Raw genomic sequence first — 9,597 nt, forward strand, 5'->3', positions numbered from 1 at the left:
TCAAAAAGGACATAGAGCATCCCCCTTTGCAATCAAATTTCCACGGTAAGGGCAAGAAGGAGTCTCCCCCATATTACAATATAGCCTAGGCCTAGTTAGACCAGGCCAAATTATCTAGTATTAACTCCTCCTTTTTCTTCTTGAATGTAACTTCATCAACCGTACTTATCAGAATAAAAAACCATCCATCTTTTATATGTCAACAGAAAGAAACTCCTGTCATGGAATAGTGGTAAATGTGGAAAAATTACAAAGTAAGCCCTACAAATAGTGAATAGAAAACCTTGAAGTAGAAGTCCTGCAACAGTCAGCAGAGTAGCAGAGAAAAGAGGGGTAGTTACTACAGATCCAATCATCAACTAGTCTTGTACACTATCCTTCACACCAAGAAAGTAAATACCAAGACCTCGTCTAAGTGAGGGGAAGAGCCCCTCAGCTTATATGGTAGAGGAGGCAGGGAGGTTTGCCAAAAAGGTACTCATATGCGGGGGTGATGCATCAGCCGAGAATCACTCATCCATAACAGCTACACATCTCTCCAGGTGAGGTAGGCAGAGACCTCGAGCCAGGTAACTCCAAATTTCAGCTCGGTTAGCAGAGCAGGTGTTATGCACACCGCGACACAATGATACCAAAATGCATCGAATAAAAACACCACACACGCCCAAGTAAGGGTTTTAAGTGAAATTGGTAGGAGCCAGGGTAAGAGGTGATACCCATAAGATAGTATTTTACTCAACCATGCAAAAAGTAGGTTAGCAGTACCAATTCCAAGTTTTTTTAAAAATCTTTAGGCTATGGATAGGTATACTATGGTCAGCTGATGTGACAAGGTTATCTCTTATAAGGCAGCAACTCATTTTAACCCCTCGAGCTCAAAAAATTGGATGATATAGTGATTCCGAGTATAGTCAACAACTCCCTCCAGATGAGGTGCTAGAGCAACCACATCCCTAAGGCAGTAATTTAACATGTAAACAATAAGGTAGAATCCCTTACAGCCACAACTCGAAAAATATAGCACAGGGTAGCAACTCAGTTTTTCCAAGTGAGCGTGTGTGTGTATGTGTGTGCAGCTATGGTGAGCTTGCTGTACCAAAGTGTGTGTGTGTGTGTGTGTGTGTGTGTGTGTGTGTGTGTGTGTGTGTGTGTGTGTGTGTGTGTGTGTGTGTGTGTGTGTGTGTGTGTGTGTGTGTGTGAGAGAGAGAGAGAGAGAGAGAGTATGCAAAGCTCATGCAAGGCCCATCAGACAACGAAGAAAAGTTGAAGCACATGCCAGAGTAGTTGATTTGACAGCTGTCAGAGATGATGAAGTGCCGGTGATCTAGGTAGAGTACAAAGTTAGGAAACAGTGGGAGCCACTATCCGGTGTCATATGGGATGGAGGGGCAGGAGTAAACATCCTGGGAACACACCTTTAGCAAAGAATGGGTATCAAAAACTTGAAACCAGCAACATTCAAAGTTTGAATGGCCGATCACAGAGTTGGCAACTGGGATGATCAAAAGTATGTATATAAAGGTGGGAAAAGAAAAGTTCAAGACCAGCTTCTTAGTACTGGATGTGGAAGGCGCATATGGGATGCTATTGGGGCACCCATGGTTGCGAACGACACAGACTGTTCACAATTATGCCAATCAGACTGTGACAATACAAGGCGCCAATAAAAGAATTCAAATCCAAACAAACAACACTAGAAGCTAGAGAAAGGCACTGCGACCAGAGGAGCTTTGCCAGAAGTATGGGGTAAAGAAAATTGAGACGATGCTAGCAGCAATGAATATTTTTCCATTGGCAGAGATAGACCTAAATGCAATATTACTTGACAAAGATCAAGCTGAAAAGCAAAAAAAAGCAATTTCCAGGTCAGTTCACTGAACTGAATTCTGGAGAACGACCAGTTCAGCTAACTGGACAGCCAGAGAAACCAGTTGACTATAAAGAAGAACTCCCAGATTCCATTACACCAGCGACCTCTGAACAAGTACATTTTGAAGAAGTTACTGAATTTCAGACTGACAGTTCAGAACTAAGAGGTCCATCCTGGGATTATGCTGAGGGGTCAACCAAAAGGAAGGGAGGTGGGCCTAACTGGCTCCTTCAAGATGATCAGGAAATCGAAGAGTGGAACCTAGGTTCCAAGGAAATTCCTAGATTGATCAAAGTAAACAAGCACTTGAACCCAGGAATGAAAGAAAAAGCCCAACTCATGTTCGAGAAGTACAAAGATGTATTTGCATGGGAACATACCAATTTAAAAAGTGTAGATCCATAGGTCTGTCAACATAGGATACCTCTAAAGCCGGATGCCAGACCAATACGACTGCAACGATACAGATGAATCCAAATTATGCTAAGAAGGTCAAGGAAGAAATTGACAACCTTCTTAAGGCTGGATTCATTACAGAAGTTGCCAGTAGTAACTGGTTGTTTCCTATTGTGGTAGTGCCCAAGAAGAATGGAAAGCTTAGAGTTTGTGTGGATTATCAAAATCTGAATGCTCAAACCATCAAGGATCCTTTTCCATTGCCTTTTACAGACATGCTTCTCGATAAGATTGCAGGCCATGAGATGCATAGCTTTATGGATGGCTATAGCGGTTATAACCATCTACAAATTGCTCCTGAAGACCAGAGTAAAACTACCTTTATCACTGAATGGGGTGCATTCATGTATTTGGTTATGCCATTTGGTCTTTGCAATGCTCCGGCAACCTTCCAAAGATGTATGATGGAAATATTGAGTGAATTCCTCCACCAATTTCTCGCCATATTTATGGATGACTTCAATGTATTCTCAAATGAGGAGAAACATTTGCTATTCCTGGAAATGGTTTTCCAGCGTTGTAAGGAAAAGAGAATCTGTTTAAACCCATTCAAATATGTTTTACTGGTCTGGAAGGGACAACTATTGGGTCATATAGTGTCAAGGAATGGCATAGAGATGGCCAATGACAAGATCCAGTGTGTCCAACAGGCCAAAGCACCCCGCACATCATCAGAGCTAAGTTCATTCGTGGGATATATCAATTTTTATAGAAGATTTATCCATATGTTTGCTTCCAAGGCATTACCATTGTATGAGCTCACAAAGAAAACCAACAAGTTTATCTGGACTGTTGAATGTGAGGAGAGTTTTTTAAGTTTGAAGAATGCCATTATCAGCAATTTAGTACTTTGACAACCGGATTGGGATGTTATTTTTCATGTGGACGTTGATGCTTCTGGACAGGCCATGAGCGCAATCTTGGCTCAATCAAAAGGGAGGACTAATGTTAACCCTCACGGTTCACGGACACCATATCACCTACGACGGACGTTGTATTATTTACTTTTAGAGTCAGGTACCGAGCTTGTCGGTCCAATAGAAAAAGGGTAAGAGTGATCGCCGATGAGAGGCGCACTCTAACTGGAACATTCAAGGGATTAGTTGGCTAAGCATGGGCACCCAAGTGTGAATGGGGCGAGCTCATATAAAAGTCAACTAAACCTAAAATTCACTCATTCTCTCATTTGTGCAATAGAAGAGTGTTCTTGGTCCATCTCCATCTCCATCTTCTTTTTCTTCACCTCCTTGTGTGTGTGTGTGTATGTGTGTGTGTGTGTGTGTGTGTGTGTGTGTGTGTGTGTGTGAGAGAGAGAGAGAGAGAGAGTGGGCGATCGAGCATTACGAAGGTACGGCGGCGGCGGAGCAGTTGAGCGTGGCAAAGCGGCGGCTCCTTCTTCTTCGCGGCAAGGAATCCTCCACGAAGCAAGCGTAGAGCGGTGAGTGACACACCATTGCCTTCTTTGAGCTTACTAGTTTAGGCTTGTTGTGTGTTTCGAGCCATTTGTGTCTCGCACACGGTGTATCAGCAAGTTCCTTGCATTGACACGTGTGACATACACGCACATTTTTGGCGCCGCTACCGGGGAATGCCGTGCATTAAGCTCGAGTAGCACTCTGTGCTTCTTCGTGGTGCAATTTCTATTGTAGGAAAGGTAAGGAAGAAGTGTGTGTGTGTTGAGAAGAGGGATTTGGTGTTATATTGTGTTTTTTTTTTGTTAATGGAGTTTTCAAAGGTACCATGTTTATTCTCTGTATATTAAGGTAGTTAGTTTTCTTTGTTAATGGAGATTTCAAAGGTTCTGTGTTTATTCTCTGTGTATTAAGGTAGTTAGTTTTCTGTGTACAGTAAGTAAGAAGTAGATTAGTGAGAGTTAATAGAGTGTGTTAGTGTGTAAGAGTAGGTGTATTACACTACAAGAGGTTGTGTGCTCTTGTGACGCTGTTAGCGACGAAAATACACTGGGTTTTTATAACCCCCGGCGTCGCTAAAACCGTCGCTAATAGCGTCGCTACGAGAGCGTCGCTATATGCGTCGCTATATAGAGACGCTCATAGCGATGGTCATAGCGACGGTTATAGCGACATTTACACAGAAGTCTATAGCGACGCTCATAGCGATGCTACAGAGCCATAAATAGCGACGGTTATAGCGACGCTCGAGAGAAATTTTTTTTGGTGGCAGGGCATTGAATGCCCTGCCACCCATCAACCATATTGTACTTGATTCACTTTTTAAAAAAAGTGCAAGGGTAGATAATAGACCCAAAATAGTCACCCACAAGACGCATTGTTTGCAAAATTGACAAGCGTAAAATTGACAATTGTACACATCATAGGCAAAATGAATTGATTGGCAAATGTAATAATGACAATTGTACAACATCATAGGCATAAATAATTGATTGGCAAAATGAACTACGGTGACAAATGTAATAATATACATGGTTCAAAAAAACGTATAAAATCCGTCTCATGATACATAAGCTATGAGAAACCCTAAACTAATGCTATCTAGCTACGGCTAAATTGACGTCGTCTAGTCAGACGTCTCATCGCGTCCAAGCGGCGTATCTGTCGGATTCTGCAAAAAAAGACAATAAGACAGCTTTCAGTAAGTATAAACATATAACGACATTTATAAAACAATACAAAAAATAGAAAAGAGTAAACCCTAATACTAACCATGCCACCGCGAGAACTGAGAATGTCCATCAGGGCGTTTAAGCCCTTCCTGCCTGCGTACTCGCACTCGTACGGTGTGGGATCACGTCCTGTCATCGACCACTGTCAAAACATACAAAGATTTCATTATGTTAGAATTAAAAAACTCATAAACCCTAAACTATCGAACATAAAGAGCAATGCGAAAACACTTACAAAATCGGCCTCAAATGATGCCCATCCACCGCTCCCCAAGTGGTGCGAGCTCCCTGCCTCTACTCGCGATCTGGCTGCATCCTTTTGTTGCTTCCACTTGTCGGGATTCTCGCGCGCTGCTTTCTTCCAATCTTCTTTGGCTAGCCAATGTGGCCTGTTCCACCCATGCTTGATTGCTTTTTGCACTTCGGAACGCTTGTGTTTGCAGTATTCGCGCATTTGCATCTTGATCAGGTCTTCATTGAAGCGTTGATCCCGTGTTGGAACGGGAAACTCATCATGAAGTATGCTGATGACTCTGTCTTTTAAATCACTTGGTACTTCACTCCATTTGTTTAGTATGTAGTGTCTAAACAGCTGAGAGCAAAGACCACGCATGCGCGAGATCACCTTCTTGCCGTCATCATCCATGATGATGCCGCCGCTGAAGTCGACGGAGTAAGGCAAGCCCTCTGGCCGGTGACGCGTGAACCTGGGTGTCCCGGCAGGGGCCTCTAGCAGCGTGTCGATGGGGGTACGGACGTCAGGTGTCTCCACCGACGTCTGGGCCCCGAAGCGAGGAGTGTCGAGTGGGGTGGCTCCTGGCGGAGTAGGTAGAGGTGTGTAGCTGCTAGGAACAGTCAGCCACGCAAAACTTGGCGTAGATGGCGATGCTGTGGCTGGTGTGGGGGCGGGCAAAGAAGGGGAGGGTGAAGAGCCTCATCGAATACGAGGCGGTGTGGAGGCATTGGCGGCGGAATCCCCACAACAACCGCCACATCCACCACTAGAGCGCCGGTGTCTAGACGAGTGTGAAGATCGTCTCGTCGACACTGAAGCTTCGGAGCGCGCCGAATGCTCCGAAAGAGAGGGAGATGCGGATGGAGTAGGAATGCGTGATGTTGCGCCAGAGCGATGACGCTCCACGTACCACTGTCTCTGATGCGGTGACAAAGAAGAAAGAAACTCCTCATCATCCATACCTGCATTAAACACACGAATATTTAAAGTTAATATTGAATGAATAGAGTAGACAATGACGCAAAGACTATTAAATACAATGACGTAATGACGCATATAAATACAATGACACAATGAATTGAGTGATAGAAGAGGCAGGTCGAAAACTCAGAATTTCAATCAAAAGATGTGAGCGCGAGTAGAAAAGAGCGTTATACACCATGGAAGGTACTTAGAGAGCCAGAGCTTTTACAACACGGAGCAAAATTGTTCAAATACAATATTTGTGGCTTTAAGAGATCTCTCTCTCATCCTCGCATAACTCAGCATAACTTCCTATATCTATATAGAGCTCTCCGTTTAAACACATATCCTCTGTTTCATTTTGTAGCTCCTCTGCATGCATCCCATATAGAGTAGTAGCATCTTGATGCTCGTCTGGCACCACCGTAGCGGCTTCTGATTGAGCATCTTCTCTGATCTCCTCCATTGATGCCGTTGTGATTGGCACATGGTAGCCTTCATACGTCCTTGCACTACGAGGGGCTACCTCTATGACGAACCACCAGTTTGATGTAGACTTTGTAGGATGAAATATTACCTGTGAGAGCCACATAACTTACATGAGAGCTTTCAAGCACATAACTTGTAAAAGGGGGATGTTAACTATTTACATACTTACTTGTTCACAATGCTCGGGTAGTACGAAAGTGTCTCTTAGGTCAGTCCATTTCTTAGTAGAATCCACCTCAAGAAAACCAGACTCTCCTCTACGCACAGTAGCGTTGCGACCCTCCATGATTATCTTGAACCATTGCACGTCGAACAAGTCGACAAAAAATCCTCTGTAATCGATCCTCAAAATCTCTTGTACCGTGCCGAAGTAAGTGAGTTCCGCCACCACAGGATCTGCATCAGAGGAACGTCGTCGACTAGACTGTTCAAATTTTGCCATGATTCCACAATCTTGAGTAAAACGCTTTTTGTCGATCCGTTCCACCCTAAAATGTCGACCTTTACACCATGCTGCTGTGTATGACTTATACTACAACGAACAAAGATTATGAGTGGCCGTTCAAACGTTTAGAAATAAAGTCGCTAGCTAGTCGTACATTGCAAACTTACCTTGGTCGCGCAACCTCGAGAGTACTCCCACTCTTCCTCAGTCACTTTGTCACCGCATTGTTGTGTGCTTTTCAATTGGTTGTGCAACCATCTTAAGCTCATGAATGTTGGTAGGCTCTCCAGACCCGTCGGATAGTGCATCGGTGGTCGTCTTCCCCGTCTCCACTCGATTCGTGCCCTTTGTCGCTCTTGCTTTGCATCCTCATATTGTGAAATCCACTTTTGCATCACTGGATTGTGAAGCATGCAAAATCGGTTGATTTTAGCCTCTAGATCTTCCGTCATCTTCTTCTCAACACCGAGATTGCACATGACAATCCCAGATATGCGCTCATCATCTATGGTTCTCCATAGCGTGTCCCGGGCTTTATCAAATCCGTCTAGCCACTCTCCAATGTACACTACGGACTCTGATACCAACCAACCTTCTGCCATGCTACCCTCCGGACGTGCCTTTTGACGCACATATCCCTTAAGCGTTTTCATGAAACGTTATAAGAAGAACATCCATCTAGAATGAATTGTGCCAGCTATTTCCACCTCATCAACTATGTGAACAAGAAGATGCAACTGAATGGTTAGCATGGTAGTACGAAAATGTTTCTCAAACATGCACACAAGCTCCGCAGCATTTAGTTTGGCGAATGGTATGGAGACTACGTTGATCTCCTTTTGTGAGATCCATTGCACCAGCTTTGCAAGTTTGTAGATTGTGTTACGGATGTCGAGAGACAAACATCCCTCAACGGTGCAAAACCTTTTGTGGAATTTTTGTCCCGTGGAGATCTACTCGATATCTTTCGGAATCACATTTCGGACACTTATCCATGTCTATGTATTCCCCTCTGAAAAGAATGCAGTCATTAGGACAAGCGTGGATAGAATTGTAATCCATCCCCAAGTTTTGCAAAATCTTTCTTGCTTCATCTCGGGAATCTGGCATCACATTGTCAGCTGGTAGTATGTGCTCTTTAAGCAATCTACACAACATAAAAATACGATACAGTCGTGTAAAAATCTATCAGATCATTATACATTTAGAGTTTTATTAAAGTAAACTAATTGTAATAGATCACCTGAAAAGCGCTGTGACGCTAGTGTCACTCCATCCAAACTTTGCTTGCATGTTGAGAAGAACCATGAGTGCTTTCAATCTAGACATACGTGCTCCATTATACAATGGCGTATCGGCTTCACTTTTCATATCATCATAGATAAGCCTTTCTGAATCCATGATCGTCTCGATCATTTCATCAATCTCGGGCTCAAACATTGCCTCGTTGGGAATGTGCTCTGCATGATCATCCCCCGAGCTGTCAGAGGCTACATCTTGTGGCCTCACATATGCTGCTTGACCAAAGCGCCTGCGAACACGTCTATTGGGTTGCAAGATTGCTGCTTGTTGGCCAGCGTCAGAGTCCGACGAGTTATAATCGGCAACAACTCGATCTATAATAGATGGATCGAACTCGCCAAATTCGCGAACGTGCTGCAAAGAAACACGTCTTGTCCGTCGCACAGCATGCTTGCATTGATTACAAGGACATAAGACCCTCGTTGAGAGATAGGTGTTTCGGTTGGACGGTCCCACATCCTCGTCACTACTCATAATGAGGATAAAAATCTTATAACCTGGACAACAAATTTAATATTCTATTGGCATTCTTCGTCTTATCTCTCTCTCTCTCTCTCTCTCTCTCTCTCTCTCTCTCTCTCTCTCTCTATACCTCACATTCTCTAGTCATGTCCAATCCCCGCACACCTCGGTCTAGAGCTGCACGGAGATCAGAACCACCGGGTTATCATCTCGTCTTTATCGATCAATACCTATATTTGTGGGTACAAGAAATCTACAGACCCACGTCTACATGATACTGCATGTAGTGGACAAAACCCCTTTGCCTCTTCTCTAGCTGTAGCACTTCACAGCATCTTAACATCTTTTCACAGTAGATCTTTTCACTGTTCGTCTAACTCTAAACCCTAAACCGTAAGTAATTCTTGCGTGGACTCGATCTAACGTAAATAAGCGTAAATCTAAATAAACGTAAATCTAACTAAAAATAAACCTAAATCTAATTTAACATAAGTTTACATCTAACCTAATCTTTAACGTCTTTTGGGATAGTTTCCTACGACGTTAAAACTCTCTTCTTGTGTGTGTGTGTGTGTGTGTGTGTGTGTAAACCTAAATAAACCTAAGTCTAATCTAATATAACATAAATCTAAATCTAACGTAAATTATGTTATATTAAAAACAAAGAACTAAACTAACAGCGATTATAAGAACCTTAAAACTGATTTAACACATAATTTTTCACATAACTC

The sequence above is a fragment of the Adiantum capillus-veneris genome, chromosome 6, assembly GCF_014529385.1.
Source record: "Adiantum capillus-veneris isolate H3 chromosome 6, ASM1452938v2, whole genome shotgun sequence".
NCBI classification, from domain to species: domain Eukaryota; kingdom Viridiplantae; phylum Streptophyta; class Polypodiopsida; order Polypodiales; family Pteridaceae; genus Adiantum; species Adiantum capillus-veneris.